We start from the raw sequence: 18,206 nt of genomic DNA on the forward strand, positions 1-18,206 counted from the left end.
TGAATTTGACCCTTAAAGTGGATTTCAAACAGCTTAATGTTTATCTATTGCATCCTGACACTGAGACTGTAATTCTCAGAGCTAGGGACTGTCTTTGTTATTGGTCTGTACAGTTCCTGGTGCAATGGGACCATGGTGCTTGCTTGGGATTCCTGGGCATTACTATAAAGCAAATAAATAATACTAAATTAATAGAGCTAAATAATACATACATCAGCATTAATAATTTTCTGAACCATTCACCTCACCTTATAAAACCCTACAGTATCATATTTATCTCAATTTTAAAGTTGGGAAAACTGAGACACAGAGTTTAAGTGATATGCTAATATCACATGGGAAGTCTAACTGACAAAACTGGGAATGGATTTCAGATCTCAGTCCTGTTCCTTAATCACAAAATCATCCTCCTTTCCATATCATTACAATATTTCATTTTTCTTCAGTCGTGCAAGTTGAGGAGAGAGTGACAAAGTTAACTCTGAATTTCCAGGCTTTTTTGTTTATCCTTGTTTGCCTAATATTCACATTTTGTATTTTCCATTTGTGTTATGGAAATATATTCTTTCTGTTTCACTGCTAGGGTGCCTCTTCTCACCTCTGTTGGTACAGAATACAAGAATCGCATTTGAACTAGGTCCAGCTGCATTGTTACTTTAAAGAAAGCTTTGTACAGTTTCAAATAAATGAATTGAACTTCGAAATAGAAAACAAGCATATTACCATATTTATTAGAAACTACAAAATCACTACCAATTCACACCACTATTTTTTTCTTTTCTATTTCCTATATTCTCTGACTGACAGTAAAGTAAGGGACTTATATTCTTTTACTTGTGCAAGCAGCACTGATTCAAGCAGGTTCACTGTCCGCTGAGAAATATACACTTCAGAACTAGCTGTGATTCTGGGAAGATTAGTGATATTACTGATACACTACCTTATTTTCACTGGCAAAAATTTTACTTCCTAGTCTGGGACAGCTATCAAATGCTTGACCATAATTCCTCATGCAACTTTGACTGATAGAGATTAGCTTTATTGTTGCATGTTGTCTCAATTAATACCATTAATTCATGTATGAATTCTTAACAAGAATTTGAAGAAATTAGTAAATAGTATGTCTAGGGTATGCATGACCATTGAATAAATATGGTTTGGCTCACCTACAAAAGCACCTATAATCATCCAACTGGTCTCCAGAACATGTCTAATAATGCCATTTGATTTTGTTTCAACAGCTAGCAACTTTATATTTAGAAAAATATCAGGGGAGATCCAATATAAAATGTCCTATGTCTGAAAATGCCAAGGAAGTTATTAAAATATTAAGAGAAGGCAAACTACTGGATTATGATGTTTCTCTTCTTCAATTTTTTGTTACTTGCATTTTGTAATTCTATACTAATGTGATATGTAATTTAATTATAGGGTTTTACCTCTTAAAGAAAATACCTCTAGTAAGGCTGCAAGATCTAGGAGATTTGTAATGGGTCTTTTGAGTTCTTAATAGAAAGATGTTCAAATCTACCACAAAATCTACCAATTCCATTTTTGCTCATTTACATTCTTCTTGGCAGAAATAACCAGGATTGAGAATGGAGAATAAACAAATCTTTCAACAACCTTATATGAGATATTTCTAGCTCAGGGTTCAGGCGCATTACTGAGTTGATTCAAGGAGACCTGTACTGCAGCTACCTTTTTAATATCTGTTGTATGGATAAATAAAGATCTTCAGGTCTTAGTGCTATTGATCTGTTATCTTTCACAAGCACTGAATTAAGTTTTTAACATTTTAAATATGGCTATGCATATCTCAACCTGAAGATATCAAAATAAAAATAGATGGTATTAAACTTCCACCATTCTAGGGATGTGAAAACATGCCTGTTATTCAAACCAACTCTTAATTCATGACTTTAAAGTTTGTTCACAACATGGAAAATACTGAAATGTTTCATGTTCTAAGAATCCATCTCCTGGGACATTTCAGCAGCAGTATTTCAAATTGCCTTGCTTAAAATGCACACCAGCAGTACTGAAACTATCAATGCAATGACATGCTGATGGCTTCAGTTTCAGACCTGTTATGGGTAAGCTGTGGCACAGGAAGAACCAATATGAAATGTAGTAGTTGGAAAGAGTGTAGCTGTGGCTGGTAACAATGACAGGAAGTGACATCAGGTACTGAAAATTGAAAAGGCCTACAGGAGAAAGGAAAAGAGAGAAGAGAGAGAAGCTGAGGAAGACTGAAAAAGAGAGGCCTGGGACAGAGAATAGGGTTTGATAAATGAAGGGGGGTAGCTCCCTTTTATGGTCACCCACCCAGCCAGTAGCTATAAAATCCCTCTTAGTAGCTGTTCTCTAATTGCTCTATCTGTGGGTTAAAAAGTCTCACTGCTATGCATAGGTAAAAGGAAGTGAGTGGGCAGCTGGCCAAAAGAGCCAATGGGAAGGCTAGAACTTTTTAAACTTGAACAAAGGCTTCCCCCTTTGTCTGTCTGTCTGTTGTTCTCCAAGGGAGAGGCAGACAGGGCAACAGCTAGGCCATACGAGCTTGTGGCCAGGTATGAAAAATCCTTGGTATCATACCTAGAAAGTACTCATTTGACCCACAGATATGTAAGTAGATCAGGAAATGTCTAGGAAGACGTGATTAGGTTTATCTCTTTTTATTTCTTTATGGCTTGTGGTCTCCTCTGTGCTAACCTCAGGTGCTTTTGTTTTGCTTGTTACCTTTAAGCTGGACCTAAAGAAAACTATTCTTGATGCTTAATCCTTGTAGTTGCTCTTTTAAAATCTTCCAATAGCCTGAGTTTCCAGATGTATGTTCTTCTTCTTTCTTTCTTTTTTTTAAAATAAAATTTGCCTTTTTTTAAGAACAGGATTGGATTTCTGTGTCTTAAGAGGTTTGTGCACATGTTGTTTAATTATCTGGTGGCAACAGCTGATTTCCTTTGTTTTTCTTTCTCAGCTCTTCCCTGGAGGGGGGGGGGGTGAAAGGGCTTGAGGGTACCCCACAGGAAGGAATTGTCAAGTGCGCCTTCCTGGGCTCTCAAAGAGGTTCAGCACTTGCATGGTGGCAGCATCTACCAATCCAAGGTCAGAGAAAAGCTGTAACCTTGGGAGTTTAATACAAGCCTGGAGTGGCCAGTATTAATTTTTAAAATCCTTTTAGAATTCTTCACTCGAAGTGCCAGAGTGGGGAATTAGCCTTGACATAGGGTCTGGGGTAAGAAAGAGTTCCTCAGAACCTATCAAGCAGAAAGAGTGAGCAATCTTCAGGAAGGAGAAAGAGCCTGTAGTATCATATCTCTAAAATTACAGTGTTTCCCAGTATAACAGTTAGGTTTGAGTTGGTTGTGACATTTATTATTTTGGCAGATTGTCACTGTTACTTTCATTGGGTTAAGGCTTAGCAGAGATGCTTTGCTGAGGTTTTAAGGGACTATGTTTATCAAAGGGACTTACCAGCACATCAGAGCGCTGCAGTGCAAGATCAGCTGTAAAGACCTGTTTAGTTTATCAGTTGTCTCTTGGGATTGCTGTAACGTATAGTGCACTGAGGTTAGGTAGATTTGTCACCATAAAGAATTGGTATTTCAGAAGTCATAAGATGATAATCTTTGATCAGCCCATAATGTTGAGAAACTTTATAATGATTGAAATTATCATCCTGTCACCTGGACCTGAAGTAACAACATTGCCAGACTGCAGATCTATATATACAGTTTGTCTAATCACTCTCACCTAATTCAAACTGTTTGATATTAAAAAAAGGGCTATTGTTTTAAACAAAGTTGTACAAGACATTCTGTGCCTGCATCCAACTACTAAGCAAGCAAATAGCTAATTAGTCATTCACAATAACATAGGCATCTTAATATCCACTTGTATATGCATTCACAGTAACTACTCCAACATAGGTACCCACTGTGCATGCATTTTTGCCTGCCGGCCTCTCTTTCAAAATTTGAGCATGATTCCCTGAATTTGAGCTCCTTGTAGCAGAGACCTCTGTTTTTTTGTTTTTGTCTGTCAAGTGCTGTGCACATATATAGAGAGAGTAATGAAATTTGTACATAATAATTTGAATAACTCTATTTAATGATTTACCCATATGCAATGCCTGAAAATTGCTAGTGCTGATTGGGGACCAAATTCACATTCTTATCGCTACTTATTCCTTGACTTTAGCAAAGCTTTTGATACGATCTCCCACAGTATTCTTGCTGCCAAGTTAAAGAAGTATGGGCTGGATGAATGGACTGTAAGGTGGTTAGAAAGCTGGCTAGATCGTCGGGCTCAACGGGTAGTGATCAATGGCTCCATGTCTAGTTGGCAGCCAGTTTCAAGTGGAGTGCCCCAAGGGTCGGTCCTGGGGACGGTTTTGTTTAATATCTTTATTAATGATCTGGAGGATGGTGTGGACTGCACTCTCAGCAAGTTTGCCGATGACACTAAACTAGGAGGCATGGTAGATATACTAGAGGGTAGGGATCGGATACAGAGGGACCTAGACAAATTAGAGGATTGGGCCAAAAGAAACCTGATGAGGTTCAACAAGGATAAATGCAGAGTCCTGCACTTAGGACGGAAGAATCCCATGCACTGCTACAGACTAGGGACCGAATGGCTAGGTAGCAGTTCTGCAGAAAAGGACCTAGGGGTCACAGTGGACGAGAAGCTGGATATGAGTCAACAGTGTGCTCTTGTTGCCAAGAAGGCTAACGGCATTTTGGGCTGTATAAGTAGGGGCATTGCCAGCAGATCGAGGGACGTGATCGTTCCCCTTTATTCGACCTTGGTGAGGCCTCATCTGGAGTACTGTGTCCAGTTTTGGGCCCCACACTACAAGAAGGACGTGGAAAAATTGGAAAGAGTCCAGCGGAGGGCAACAAAAATGATTAGGGGTCTGGAGCGCATGACTTATGAGGAGAGGCTGAGGGAACTGGGATTGTTTAGTCTCCAGAAGAGAAGAATGAGGGGGGATTTGATAGCAGCCTTCAACTACCTGAAGGGGGGTTCCAAAGAGGATGGAACTCAGCTGTTCTCAGTGGTGGCAGATGACAGAACAAGGAGCAATGGTCTCAAGTTGCAGTGGGGGAGGTCTAGGTTGGATATTAGGAAACACTATTTCACTAAGAGGGTGGTGAAGCACTGGAATGCGTTACCTAGGGAGGTGGTGGAGTCTCCTTCCTTGGAGGTTTTTAAGGCCCGGCTTGACAAAGCCCTGGCTGGGATGATTTAGTTGGGAATTGGTCCTGTTTTGAGCAGGGGGTTGGACTAGATGACCTCCTGAGGTCCCTTCCAACCCTGATATTCTATGATTCTATGAACATGGTATCTAGCAATAGGTGAGTAGGCAATCCAATTCAGATAAAATCAGAATTAAATGGGGGAGGGAAGGTTCCCTAACTTTTTCTTATATTATTTGTGATTTTCATATAACCCTGCCTTTTACTTGATTCCATCCAGGACAGGAAGCAGAATTGTCAAAATACAGTTGAAAAATCTGTTCTCAAAGTGTTTGTGGTCCAACTGGAAATAGAGTGTATTCTTAATCTCACAAGAAAGCCATTCTCATGAGATATCAAGCCAATTTTGTAGGCTTAAGATAGTTCAGGTACTGTTAGGATAAACATCAATACAAAGTGAATTTTCAAGCCTTTCAGGAGTTATTACTAATACCAAGGCTATAAAATTGTCTATGTGAAGATGGACAATTCTGGGGGTGATACGTGTATGTTTCATTTAGCACATTTTATTACTGACACTGTGTAGTATGCAGGATGTGATAGCCTAACCAAACCCCAGTGAAGATCTTGCTATGAGTCAATGTGGGACCTTGTGCAAGTCGCTGTCCCTCTGTGTTTCTCAGTTTCTCCATCGTAAAATGGGGACAATTATAACCATATTTGTAGAGCACTTTGAGATTCTCCAATTAAAGCCTCTATATGGTATAAATGCTTAGTGATACAATCTAGGTTGTGTCCAACTGAATGCTCTTTGTGTCTGTTTCATACCAGATTATAAATCAATGGCAGGAGAAGGCTTCAAATGCATCGGGAGAGGGAGTAGATGAAAAGCTGTTTACAATTTGGATTGTAGATCATTGTTTCTTGAAAATCTTATTCCACACAGTACTGTTTATTTTGTACTTAGGCCTTAAATTTTAGATTCTTCTACTTTCCTTCTCTACTTCTTTTTGGTTAATTATGTTAATGATAGCCTTTCAAAAGTGCAACTTCCAAACTTTACCCCTTGCAAACAACAATGCACCAAGTATGGCAGAACATTTCCATTATATTTCTCCTTTTACTTCTGAGTGAAAAATAGCAGTTGGAACTAATTGAAAATGAATGCCATGCTTACGAATCCAAATTGTCCCTCTCTGATTTACCCATCTCTAGAAATAATGGTGTCCCCATAGAAAGACCCTGATACTTTTTCATAGTTTCTTTAAACCTGCTTGCAGTGGAAAAAATGATGACATTATGAAAAGAAGTTCCACATCAGAAAGCACTGGTACTGCTTCTGCTCTTGTAATGCCATGATGAATCCATTTCAAGAAACCACTGTTATCTATCTTTTTGTTCGCACACAAAAATGCATTTTTAAGGAACTTTTTCTATTGATTTTTACCTAACTTTTTCCTTATTTTATTCACTCACAATGGATTGTCTTTGCAAATATTGGATTAGAAAGTGTGGTATGATGATTCTTACATTGTATTGAAATAAAACATCGTGGATTTTACTACAGCTGGAAGTTCTCAGATAATCAAATGCAGAGTTGCTGCCAGGTGAAACCAGTACTCTGCTGAGTAAATGACATCACTTAGTGCTGAATTCATCTTATCACAGCTCCCTCCTTGAGTTTTATTCTTCCTCGATGCACATAAATAAATAAATACCAAAAAGAAAAAAGAGGTATAACAGGCAGATTATCTCTGGTCCATGCACAGCATGTAAGAAGCATGCAAGCTACCTTTTGTCTCCTTTTCTATTTCACACTACCACAGTCTGTGTATTCCTCAACCACAGGGACTCTTCCTTCATGCAACCAGGTGGTGAAAATCATGGCAAAGGAAGTGGGAAATTAGGACCATGACCCTATTTCCTTCTGCCCCAGCCCATAGGCTTGGCCAGATGCACTCAGAAGAGGCAACTTGCTCCATTCCAAAGGATAGTGCAGCTTACAAACCCTTCTTATGCTCCATGGAGTCCAGGGAAAAATTTAGCCTCATCCTGCCTCTCTGCTCCTAACTTGTGTAATTGGTTCAGTCTGACCTGGGTCACTAAGGAGAAAATCCAGGCTTATCCTCTGCGCTACAGAGGAATTGCTTCTAACAAAGATTCCTGTGGACACCTCTTAGAATCATAGAATATCAGGGTTGGAAGGGACCTCAGGAGGTCATCCTGTCCAACCCCCTGCTCAAAGCAGGACCAATCCCCATCTCTTGCCATGTTGTCATTTGTCATTACTTTCCGTACAGTCCTTCAGTCAGCTTCTTGTTTGTCATTCTGTTCACAGCCAATTTGACTGAATTCTAGAGTGAGATTTTTTCTTTTTTACAGATATGAAATGATTTACTACAACCCACAGAGATTACAGGTGAGATGATGATCTCAGTGACAATGTTCCAGATCCAGATAAACAGATTATGACCCAGTTCTTCTCTACTTCTGAACTGTGCTTGGACACAATGGACAGTAGCAACTACAGGGAACCAGCTGTGACTGCTGGTTTATGCTCTGGTAATGGCATATTGGAGATCAGTTGCATCAAACCCTCCAGCCCACACCAGGATTGGCCCCTCCTGCTTATTCTGGGAACCTAATAGAATGCAGAATGCAGCCCTAGGTGTTTTGTTTTGTTTTGTTTTTTCCTCATTCAGGAACCCAAGTATGGGTTAACTTGGGATTCATGTGCATAGCCAATTACAATGCTTGTTTTGTGGAAAGTGGGAAGGAAAATTATTAAAATCTTCCAGAATTCCTCAGGCCTGTTTATCTCCTGTTCATTCTCTTGTGGTAAAGTGTTCCTCCCCACACTATTCCTAAGATAAAGCCAATATATGGTGTTCAGGCACCATTCCCATTTATATAGGGTAGGTGATCCACTCAGGGAGCAGAAATAACGCTATGTGGCTTCGGTGACTTATCCTGTATCTTCAATGGCAAATTTCAAAGATCAAATACTCAACACAATGCTAGCAGTAAATAGACTAAAATTTTTCTGAAGCATCTGCCAAATACTTTTGAATAATGTACAAATATTCCAAAAAAGAAACAGCATGGCTTTCTCCGATAGAGACCCTGATTCAGCAAAGTACTTCAGCTGAAATGTAAGTTTTAGAAGTTCCATTGTCTTTATCAAGATTATTTGTGCTTTATGATACACATGATCTTAAGTTCCTTGCTAAAATGGGTCCTGAGAGAGAAAAATTACATTATTGAATAATGTCACTCATCACAAAAATGCAGCTACCACAGTGGAGGAGCGTTGCAGCATGTGACAACGTGTACAATGAAATTACGAAACATTGCTAGTGAGAAGTGAAACTACCAACACATCAAAAATATCCAGAAGGAAGGGAAGAACAAGAGTAAGAATCAATATATAAAGAACATTCCTTCCAGAGTATAACATATACTCAAACAGTCATGATTGATATCATCTGAGAGTGAACTGAATCAGAAATATTCTAGTCTTCCTGCCTAGAGATGATAGCTTTTTCACATTGAAAAGCCAGGCTAAATCAATCATGCAAGCTGTATTAGTTTGATGGTATTGTTTTGGGGAAATGCATGGTGGCTAGGCACTTATGCAGCATACTTCTGTAGTTCCGAGAAATATATTTAAAGAATACAGTGTCTGTACAGAATAATACTTGCAGCAATTGTGAGCTATTATCAGATGGAAAGTGAAAAACTGTGTAACATTTTTCTATAATGCAGTGTATCATGGGATGAAAAAAGTATATGAAAAGGGATAACTTTTTTTAGTGATTTATGAATTTTCCACAAAAACCCATTGTTACTATGACAGTTCATTAATTTTGCTGCCATGTTCCTTAATTTTTTGTCATAATCAGACCTCTACTAGTTGAATGCAATCAGATATTATTATTACTTAAATGTAGGATACATTTCAATAATAGACTTTTATATCCTTTATTATCATCATTTCTTAATAGCTGCATATATATTTATTGTTTGATAAAAGGTTGGCTCATAAACAGGAAATCGGGGCTATTTTCATGATAAAAAATGGTAAAGATGACCCTGAATTGACTGTCTAAGTGCTTTGAATGGGGCTGTGCTGCTGAAAATATAAAAGGTTATGAACAGTTTATGTAAAGAATAGCAGCTACATTGGTAATACCTCATTGTAATAATTTCTTGGCTGCATACAGGATCACACATAAAAAAGAAAATCTGTATGGACAAGAGACAACCCTGTGCCTCCTAGTTATTTGAATTGCATCTAGAAAGTATTTTCTCCTGATAAGTTCTAAAACCTGAATGGATAGTAGTTTGGTGGCATTATTTTCATTTGTTTGTTTGTTTTTCTCCCTCTGGGATTATATGTTATGAGAGGTATATGCAGCACACAAGAAAGTTTTAAAGCAATTTCCATGGTCAGATTTCACATAGTATCCAGTGCTTACAGATGTTCACATAAGGGAAAGATACAGTTACTGTTATGTAAGAGATTTGACTCCTCTTTTGTTAAGAGTATGCTTCGACGAATAAGTCTGCAGTTCTTGGCACTCAGATTTTTAATCATTTTAATGCTTATATGTGGTGGAGGCAAAAATCTGTGGTGTCTTCAGTATGACCATTGATTTCAGCTGTCACAGGCCAATTAAAGTTGAAGACATTATTAAGTTCCTCTGGCTTTCATCCAGCCCTTCAAATTACACAGGGCAATGCAAATCCATCAGTGGGGAAGATGCTCTTGGGAATTGTTATGGAGAAAGTCACACTTCTGCTTCTTCCCCAGAGGAATGACAATTCAAATTGCTTTTAAAAGAAGGGGAAGGAAGAAATTGGTGAAAGGCGCATACGCATGCCAGATCAGGTTTCCTCCATTTTCCTGCTGTTTGTTAGCCTGTCCTGTCATGATCCTGTTCATGAAGTCGTGGTAGCTCCCATGACTCCAAATCATATTGATTTTTTTGTTTTGCCTTATCTGCCTCTTTATATATCTGTAAGTCCCCAGTGACTCTGGCATCAATTGTTAACAGGTCAGGTATTCTTGTTTTCAATTTTTTGTTGAACAAAAATGTCAGCAGGTGGCAACCCATGCTTCGTTGGGTACCATTCTGTAATTTAATACTGCTAAATACAGATCAGAGTCTGACTCTGCAGTATTTTTAAGTAGGTTTTAATATGCTGGCACTGTTTTCCACCAACCCATTAGACTGGGAATAATAGGGATTAGTTGTGATCTGTCTAAATGCAGGATTCACTACAAACTGCTTTAATTCATGTCCACTAAACTGTGGCCCATTATCAGACAACACTATGTCAGGTATACCATGCCTAGCAAAAGTAGATTTGATACTGCTTAGCCATAGTATGGTCAAGAAAGGCTATCTCAGGGATATGAGACTGATAAGTGCATAGCTTTTTCCAGCCTATCTTAGACTATGTTGACAATTCAATGTCTATTTTGCTCCAAGAGGCTAATTTTTCATGGGCTGTTTAGCTTGACTTAACCAGTATTTTTGGCATATGCAGCAAGTTTTAACAGCTTCCTCAATGTCACTGTTAATCCAAGAACAGTATAAAACACATTTGGCCCGTGGCTTAGATTGTTCAATGCCCAAATGACCTTCATGTATTCTTTTTCATAAAAATACTTGTGACATTTTAGGAGTCACCATCCTAGTGTCTTTAAACAAAATCCCATCTAGTACTGAGAGTTCCCTCTTAAATTGATAATAGGGGCTGAGAATATCTTGCCCCAGCCAACTTTTGCTAATAGCCTTAATTACTTTCTATGGGGTCTCAAAATGAGCAGTAGCTCTGGCAATCACAATGCACATTTTATCAGAGACCGGACAGATTATTTTTTATCAGAGTGACATGTCCACAGAACTTTTGTCAAATCATCTAGAGGTAGTGTCTGCAACCACCAAATATCTCCTAGATTTATATTCAATTTTAAAAACTTACTGTAGTGTGGCGGCTGCTCCACTCCCTGAGAGTATGGGCTGCGGCAGGCCAGTGGGCCTGCACAGATGCACAGCCAATGGGAGAAGAGCTTATTGAGAGCCAATCAGGGCCCAGGTTGGAGACAGCCAATCAGGGCCAGGCTCAGCCCTATAAGAAGGCTGCTCAGGGAAGGGAGTAGTCAGTCAGTCCCAGGCTTTTGACAGGGGAAGGTCTATCTCCAGAGCATGGAGACTAGCACCGTGGACAGCGCAGTGCTGGCCAGGCTCAGGGAGCAGAGAGGAGCTCTAACCTGAGGCCTGCCAGGCTGCAGGCCCTGAAGGGAAGGGCCTAGCGGGTGCAAGGGGCTGTAGGGGAAGCAGCCCAGGGAAGTAGGCAGACGGAGGGGAGAGAAGGAGGACAGTGAGGCTGCCGCCAGAGGGTCCCTGGGTCGGGACCCAGAGTAGAGGGCAGGCCTGGGTCCCCTCTTTCCCCCCTTGCAGTACACCCAGCCATTGGCCGTAGGGAGAGGCCAGTACAGACCATGCTAGATCCTTGACAGGAGGGATTAGACTTTGGGGTGTGTGGTTGACCATGGTGGCTGGACATAGAGACTGCTGATTGACACACTCACACACCCGGAAGGGGGTGGTAGAAGGACTAAGGGGCATGCCGGAGGGCAGTGGTCCTGAAGAGGATGCTGCGAGTTGGTGAGCGACGTGGGCTCAGAAGCCAACCGAGGGCAAGACAATGGGCGGGATACCACCGAGAGGGGACGCTCCACTGGACTGAGCTAATTCCTGAAGTAATCAGTAGGAGGCGCCATGGTGGTGAGTCCCAACCCTGTCACACTTACATTTGCATTTTTAAAAAAAAACAACCTGTATTTTTGAGGTTGTGCTTGCCAGGCCCCCTTTGGTAATGAGTGGTTGATTGTCAATTTCAGCAAATGCAGGCTGCCCGTGAATAAAGACATTGAACTTTTTACATCAATGGACTAAAGACTATTTGACCATATTGACACTTATTTTTGTTAGTGCGCATGATGTATAAGCCACCAGTCTCCAGTTTTCGATGTTACTGCTGCAAGAGAACTGCAACACCACCCTGTTTAGAGGCATTCATAGACAAGTTAGTTTTTCACTGACTGTCATAGTACCCCAGGACAGGAGTTTCTTTAATTAGCTCCTTCAGTTTCTTTAACACTTTATTAAGATTTGCATCACATGTCTTTGTACATCTTTACAAAGTAGCACTCTTGGGGTCCTGGTTCAGGCAGCTAGATTACACACACATTTACCTACATCGTAATCCATTCCAAAGAATTATTGTATACCTCCCTGTTGGGGCAGACAGCCCTCCCTGTTGTATCCTTATCTGTTGGGGCAGGCATCAACCTTACTTTGATCTACATGTGCACCTTGCTGTGTGACTCTCTCCCAGGTATGTTATTTGCATTACACAGAATGTACATTTTTGTTTGCTTAGCTTTAGCCTAGAAGCTCTGGGTCTTTCCAAATCTGCTCAGAGCCCCTGGGCATGCTCTACTTCTGTTCAAAATGACATCTATATAAACATTATACCATCAAAAATTTGTTCTTTATTTTTCTTGTGGAACATCTTGGATGCTGAACAGCATACATACAGCTGTCTATAAAAACAGTATCTCCCAAAGGGGTGTTCAATATGCAAAAACAAGCACTGTTTTTCTAAGAATATCTGCCAGAAATTTGCTGATACATCAAGTGTAGAAAAATATTTGGTATTAGCTGAAGGCCTTGCTAGAGCCCTAAGAGTATGAACTAGAAAAAGCCTTGCAGTGTAGTAACACACTAGATATTGGCTAACCAAGTAAGCACATTCTTGACCAGAGAGGAAGGTACAAGAACACCCAGAGTTCTGAAGTAACTACATAAACAAATTCCCAAGAGATTATATAGGAACACACTGACTCTTCGTAAGATAAGAATGAGATGACAGGATAATGGATGAGGATGTGTTGTTTGAACTGGCAGGTACAAGATATATAAGGCTGGTAACTAACAAGATGTAAGCAGGGTCTGATAGCTAGCTGGGAGGGGGCGAGGCTTCAGGAGCAAACTGTATTTACATGAACACACCTACTCTGAGTCAGTATCCAGCAGACAGGAGCTGTGTTGCTCAAAAGTGATCAACTTTAGCTGGTGTTGGGATACAAAATATTGTAGGACTGATTGCAGGAGTAGTGAAATGTTGTTATCCATGTCATTATCTTTATTTTATGAGTAAAGGGGGGCAGAACTGTGTTGAGCCTGTCCTGATTGAGGGGTCACCCTCAGTTGAAAGGAACTCCTTAAGGCAGGGACTCGAATGCCAGGCCACTGTGAAAGTAAGAGAGGGTGGGGACAGGTGTCCCAGCCCCAAGGTATGGACTCTCCCTAAGGGTCCCCGTCTAGTTTAACTTGTTCCTCCCCACTGTTCACAGATATAGCTAAATAGTTTATTTTGAGTGCTCCATAAGAGCTGAAACCATTTGTGGTAGGGCAGCGTTTCAGCCCAGCCTACTAGGAGCTGAAAATCACTAAGAGCTGACAATCAATGAGAGCTGGGTGGAACCTCAAGGACTGACCTGCAGAGGTCACAGCAGAGAGGCAGTTGGCAGTAAAAGGTGACCAACAGGTGGCTGGTGGGAGTGGTGAGCAGTCCGCTGGTGAGAGCACAGCGGAACGAGTGGCGGGCGAGGCGCCCGGAGTGGTGTGTAATTTTCCCAAGGTTACTGGGTGGAGGCTTGAGCCAGCTCTGTGTTGTATTGTTGTAAAGAAACCCCTAGATATTGAACCTGGCCCTGGTTGTGGCCAGCTCCACCTGGCAGAAGGGTTACAAACATCTGGAGTGAAATACGTGTAACTTGTTTGTATCAATATATAAAAGGAGAAGTCATAGGAGGGGCACTTTTGTGTCAGCTGAGGGGACAGAATCCTGTAATTTTGACTGAGCCTTTACTATGTCATGGGCATACATGTGTTAGTGTCCCTCTGACTCGTTGGACAGGGCACTAGGATCATGCCTTGCTGACAATAAACCTGGCCTAGCATCTTCGCCACTGAACCGAGCCTGTGGTATTTCTTTATGAATAACATTGGGGTCTGCTGAATCAACATGCTGCACTCTCTGCTAGAGCAGCTAACGCCAGAGCTCCAAGAATAGGAGACTAGTAGTAGCATTAACAACTCTGCAGCACTTGGTAGCATGAACAACATCAACCATCCCAAACATTTCTCCTGTTGTAGGTAGTGGAAAATATTCTATTTTTACATAAATGAGGGGTTCTGTGGTGTGTGTGTGTGTGTGTGTGTGTGTGTGTGTGTTTTTTTAATGACCAACAAGTGTACCAACTTTGGTTCATCTACTTGGTCTATGAATCCCAGAGCAATAAGTCTATTCCAGTGCCTCTTCTAGTGTCTGTCTTAGGGGAGGGGAACTTTCTTAGGGGCATAAATTGTGAGGCAGTTGGCTCTTTAAGCTCTATTCTGTACTCTATTGAGAGCTTCCCAATCCAGGGAAAACATCCTCTATCTCTTCCACAATTTGTTTGGTCCCTTGCCCTTCCAAAGAGTATACTCTTTGGAATCCAATGGGTTAAAATGGGTGTTCTTTTCCCTGGTACTATTACACATTTTAGCTTTTCCAATATATTGTTTATCCATACATTTAGTTCACATGCACCTTGAATGGGAATAAGCTCATCACTGAAAGCCCTGAGTTTCATCCATTTACCCTCCTTTACCAGTGGTTTTTCTTTTAGTGCTAATAACTGTTTCTAGCAACACATTGGCTTGTGAATCAGTGTCTAATTTAAGACTAATAAATGTCCCATTTGCTTTCAGGTAAATAAGCCAATCATCTTCTTCTCCATTGCTGCTATGAAGAATTCATCTGAGTTAGTGGTCCTGGCATAGTCCTCTTTGTCCACTCTACTAGTACTTGCAAACTCTTTCAAAGTGCTATAAACCACTGTTTCTTTCATCTTTTCCCATATGCTAAGCACTGTCTTGGCTTGTGTTGACTGGCACAGTGTTTGCAGCTCCAGGTGTTGTTTTTGCTGGACTTTCATTTTGAGCAATACATGCCTTTCTCTCTTAGTTAGCTTTTCTTTGTAGTATATTGGATTCTCTATCTTGTTTACAGTGTCCTGGCACTGTCCACCCTCCATAAGCTTTATTCTAGACTGAGTGACTTCTTTTGAATGACAAATTCTAATTTCTTTGTCAAGGATTAATATTGGGTCTTCTAGTAGTTTCTCTGAATATTTTTGTTCCAGATCCCAATCATGATCTAGACTCATATCACAGACTTAGTTCCCCCAAAATTTTAAGATTGGTTTTTCTACCTTAGATCAGCCGTATGCTCTTCTATGGTTTCATGTTCTTTTTTGTACTCTGTCTTTAAACACAAAGAGTGCAGTACTTCTAAAATTCTGTTATACAGTTTCATAGTTAGGTTGGTGCTTAGGCCAGTTCCTCAGCCCAAGGTCCAGGCTTACCATGTGCTCCTTTATTCCCTCAGTGTCTTACATTATACACAGAAATAATTCTCTTTATTTTTTATTTTATTTTTATTAATTATTTTACAATTTTAAAATTGTCAGGTAGAATGGCACATTGAAGGGGGTTGCAGGAGAAGTCTAAACTGTCCACGGTGTATATTATACCTAGTCTATGAAAGTATCAGAGGGGTAGCTGTGTTAGTCTGGATCTGTAAAAAGCAACAAAGAGTCCTGTGGCACCTTATAGACTAACAGATGTGCCAGCAATGCCCCTCTGCTATGTACATCGGCCAAACTGGACAGTCCCTATGTAAAAGGATAAATGGACACAAGTCGGATATTAGGAATGGCAATATACAAAAACCTGTAGGAGAACACTTCAACCTTCCTGGCCACACAATAGCAGATTTGAAGGTAGCCATCCTACAGCAAAAAAGCTTCAGGACCAGACTTCAAAGAGAAACTGCTGAGCTTCAGTTCATTTGCAAATTTGACACCATCAACTCAGGATTAAACAAAGACTGTGAATGGCTAGCCAACTACAAAACCAGTTCCTCCTCCCTTGGTGTTCACACCTCAACTGCTAGCAGAGGACCTCACCCTCCCTGATTGAACTAACCGCGTTATCTCCAGACTGATTCTTGCCTGCATATTTATACCTGCCTCTGGAAACTTCCATTACATGCATCTGACGAAGCGGGTATTCACCCACGAAAGCTTATGCTCCAATACATCTGTTAGTCTATAAGGTGCCACAGGACTCTTTGTTGCTTTTTACTCTATGAAATACACTTTAATAATGAACTTTAGCTTCCAGTTTTGTGCCTACTGACTAAAATGGACTATCAGGAGCTCTCCTTTCACAGCACAGTGTTCTGATAAGCTCTGAAGACTTGCATCTTTCTGCAGTTTCCTCCATTTCTTTTCTGGTTGCCAGAATGCCTATTTTAGTTATTTTAATGTTTACTCCTTTTATCTCAGCCTGAGACACACATAAGAATCTGCTTGATGAAACTATCAGAAAGAGCATTCCTGCCCCCACACTGAGTCCCCCCAAACCCCACACTACTGAAACAATAGATTTTAAATTTCTAAGTATTCTTGCTTGCTTTTGCCAGTTTCTAGTTGTTTTTCCTCCCAACAATTCTGTAACAGTGCCTGACTCATACAGAGAGGAACTAAAATATTAATAGTGGGGTAGCACATATATCAAGTAATAGAGATAGTGGCTTCAGAAACAAGGGGACACAAGTTGTCACTTTATACAAGCACTTCTCTACTGCCTGAAAAGCAGTTGGAGTTAGTTTGGAGTAAATTATTCACTTTACCCACAGGCATCCAAACATTTTGATATATGCACAAGGCAATGAATACTTCACCCATGTTTCATATTCTTCAGCTCTATTTAGAATGTGTTCTGCCACTCTAATAAGAATAAGATTGATATTAACAAATGCTCAGATTTTTTTTATTAATGGTTAGATTGGCACATTTTTATTTTTTCCTGTTGATGATTTTACTTCAGTTGATATTAGGGTGAATGAACTTGTGTTGCATAATTTCAAAATGATTTGAATATCAAAGATTCAAAAAACTGGCTAGAAGAATATCATGTTCACCTTCCATTTAGGAGAGACTGTAAAAAGGAGCTGAGAGGGTAGAAAAAATCAGTAAAAAATGGAGACAACGGGGCAGAAAGAAAAGCAAATACAGACACGGATAAAAAAGAAGCAGAGAAGGGGAAAATCTTAGATATGGTATGTATAGCATCCTTTGTAAATTGCTTAGATAACTTTCTCTGGTTCCTCAAATGGATATCTTTAAACAGAAACATTTAAAAACATATTTAACAAGGGGGAAAAATCTGACAATTTTTATATATATATATACACACACACACACACACACACACACACACACACTCTTCCAGGATTAAATGATTACATATGGAGCAAAACAATGGAAAATCAAGAACAATGACATTTCTCTGCAGTTTAATTTACTTATAAAGAACCTTCATCCTTTGATGGTATTTGGCACGTTAGCTATAAACACAGATTGTACCAGAAATCTATAATATAAATGTACATCAGTTGTTTGCAGTGATATTGCATAGGTACATGACATACATCAGTAGTACCTGTATCAAAAAGCTGAATACTGTTTTTGTGTTTATAAACCTAGCCATTTCAAGGAGACACAGGGAAGCTATCTGGTTAACTAATGAGATTTGGGATATTTCTTCTTAAAAACAAGCAGTATCTCGACTAAAACAGGAAACAATCTGATACTGTATGCTTATCACTTGATGGTAGCAACTGTTTCTCTACATAAATGGAGTTGAAAGAACATATGATATCTTTAAGTTAAAAATAATTTGACCAAAATGCTACCTTCATGTACACTGGTGTAAATCTGGAGAAACTCAAATTATTTCAGAGGAGTTATTCTACGCTTACCCCAGTGTAAGTGAGAGCAGCATTCCAACCTTAGCGTCATAACAAAAATAGTTT

The sequence above is a fragment of the Terrapene carolina genome, unplaced genomic scaffold (genome assembly GCF_002925995.2).
Source record: "Terrapene carolina triunguis isolate 2854851 unplaced genomic scaffold, T_m_triunguis-2.0 Scaffold66, whole genome shotgun sequence".
NCBI classification, from domain to species: domain Eukaryota; kingdom Metazoa; phylum Chordata; order Testudines; family Emydidae; genus Terrapene; species Terrapene triunguis.